We start from the raw sequence: 2711 nt of genomic DNA, 5'->3' as shown, positions 1-2711 counted from the left end.
AGACAGATTACTTGTCAAGTGGTAACAACCATATGGTAAACGTTTAGATTCTTCTCCGTCATTTACTTTTAGGAAGCAGTGTTATATAAGCGCACTGTATTATAACAAAGCCAAGTGAATGGATTTCCATGAGAATTTCAGTTGCTCTCAAATGACTCATTATTTTTTTTTTTACCAATGTATGTGGAAATGTGTTTTTCTTAGGTATCACCTTATTAACTAACAAGATAGTATCAGTATCAGTACTAACAAGTACGTACTAAAATCAGTAGTTCCTGATATCTCCTCTTGAAACCCGTGATCTTATATGAGTTGTAGTAATAATCTGAGTTTAATGCCTTTCTCAAGCAGAATAATTTTATATAAACCTAACTCTTCGAGTCGCTAAAACTGATGTTCTGATCTGTGTTAAGTAACAAAGAAAAATTGCTAGTCAGGCTTAGGCCACAGGTAATACGAATCCCCCTTTACTAACATGCAAAAATTGAGGTACCCTCAAATGTGAATACTTTGGATAGAGGATGTATCAGATATTAAACTGATAAGAACACATAATACACTTGATCTTAGCCAAAAGGCCAAGAAGTGATCAAATGTGAATGCTTTGGGGCAGAAAGTTGAGAATGCTACAACGATTCGTTTTCTTTACAATTTTCTATTACTATTTTATAGGCACACATACCCCAAATGAAACTTAGTAAAGATCCTGGCATACACATACCTGCACATATCTATCTTTTAAGAGAAGAATTACTGTACTCTAAACTCAGAAATGATTTGGTAGCCACTAACCTTTGCCTTAAATGGTGATTTTTTTTTAAAATAAAATATGCTATAGCTACATAGGAAAATTATGAAATATTATTATTTCAGAAAAACTTTCTTTGTGAAAGCAGATTTATCTTTCCATTATGAAACTGATAAATTCAAGGTCCACAGTTTATGCAACAGATATTCAGCTATTTGAAGGGTTTCCAGAAGAAGTTCTTGTAATATAAGCATGTAGGGAAGAAGAGAATAGCAAGCCAAAGACTGGAGTCTCAAATGTGGTCTAAAAAGCTCTTCCATTTCCCACTTTTCCCCCTAGTAAATAAATACAGGATGAACAGCTAAAATTACTAATTGGTTTACTGATCAGTTGTACTTTGTTCGATTGATTTGCAATTAATTCTGGTTTGTGGTACAATGAAGAAAAGGGTTGGCGCCAACCTTTGAGGCAGCTGACATTTAATACCCTGCTGGTGACTGCAAGCCGAGGTATCAATATTCGGTCTGCAGACAGTTCCCAAAGCCATTCACAAAGAACTGTTCTCCCGCATGTTGTTTTTAAGCAGGCTGAACTCACAGTATTTGTTTCAAGTAATCATAAGCCAATCTTTCGTGATTAGAGACAAAAACAACACATGCAAATACGATTTGGGGTGATAGCTCTTCTAGGTCTTGATGTTTCCCATTCTCTTTACATCCTACTTTAATGACAAATTTCAGATAGTCATGTTGTCACAAGCACGCTCAGTATGCTCATACCTGTTAAACCCAGACACATACTTTCGCTCTGTGAATACATTCCCACTGTACAAAATTAACCAACCAACCAAACAAAAAACACTAAAGCTTAATTTTGGCGGTACTATGTTAAACTTAAATATAATTTCCACTTAAAATATCGCATCAGAGACTAAGGAATTAAGGTTTCGATCTTATAATTGCCACATTAAGAAAGGCAATGGACTAAAAATGAGGACTGCAAAGATGATCTGTTTGGTTTTCAAGCTGCTATGCTTGCTGATTCTTCTGAGATGACTTCCTGTCTACTTCCCCTTTCAAGAGGGAGGAAGGGCAGAGAATTCCTCTGCTACTAAATCTGCATAGGGAAAACCGTGAAACAGACTCATTTTATATAAATTAAAAATAAATGCATAAAAATCAAATTATACATTTAAAAAATCATGTTTTCCTGAACTTTCAATTTGGAATCCTTCATAAAATATTTATAATGCTTTTAGTTTACTATAATTTGGAATATATCAGTGTTCTCATGTTGCACAGCTTGCTATATAAACTTGTACACGACAGCTGAAATAATGATATACATCTTGTTGAATCTAAAATATAAACTTCTATATAAATATGAAATATAAAGTTGCACAAAAATGCATCAAGAATTTGTACTGTAAACTGTATTGTATATTCACTATTGTTTGTCAGAAGCATACCCGCATATGTTTCTTCTATTGATATCTTAAAAATCAATTGATCAGTTTTAAAATCCTGTTGTACCATAGTGCATTAGGGTGCATTTTAAAAATACCTAGTAAGCGGGTTAATAAAGTGTTGCTTGTTTGTGTTGCTACCTATCATGGTGGTTGCTACTAGGAAGCCACAAGAAATGCTATTCAGGAACCAAGTTCCTCTCTTCCTATCTGGTCATTTACCTAGTTCAATAGGGTTCTGAAATATGTCATTTATAAGCACAAAAGGAAATTATGTTTAGAGTACTAAGCCTGGTGTAAAAAGATAATTGTTGCATTATCTCATTCATAGATGAAACGGATGCTGCCCATAAAAGTTGGGAGCAGAACAGTAATTATCAGAACATAGAAGAAGAGAAGAAAGTGACAAGTGCATCAATAATTAAAATACTACAGTTAGATAGGAGGAATATATTTTAGACATTTTATAGCATAGCATGGAGAATAAAGAATATTAAT

The 2711-nt window shown here is 33.8% G+C and overlaps 1 pseudogene; it reads right to left on the bottom strand.

Annotated features, from left to right (window-relative positions):
- Positions 1 to 388: 388 nt before the first annotated feature.
- Positions 389 to 590, bottom strand: LOC121154684 (annotated as a pseudogene).
- Positions 591 to 2711: the final 2121 nt, after the last annotated feature.

The sequence above is a fragment of the Ochotona curzoniae genome, unplaced genomic scaffold (assembly GCF_017591425.1).
Source record: "Ochotona curzoniae isolate NIBS_2020 unplaced genomic scaffold, NIBS_Ocur_1.0 contig_2754, whole genome shotgun sequence".
Taxonomy (NCBI): Eukaryota; Metazoa; Chordata; class Mammalia; order Lagomorpha; family Ochotonidae; genus Ochotona; species Ochotona curzoniae.
The sequence above is the reverse complement of the archived record's forward strand: the minus strand, read 5'-3'. Positions and strand labels throughout refer to the sequence as shown.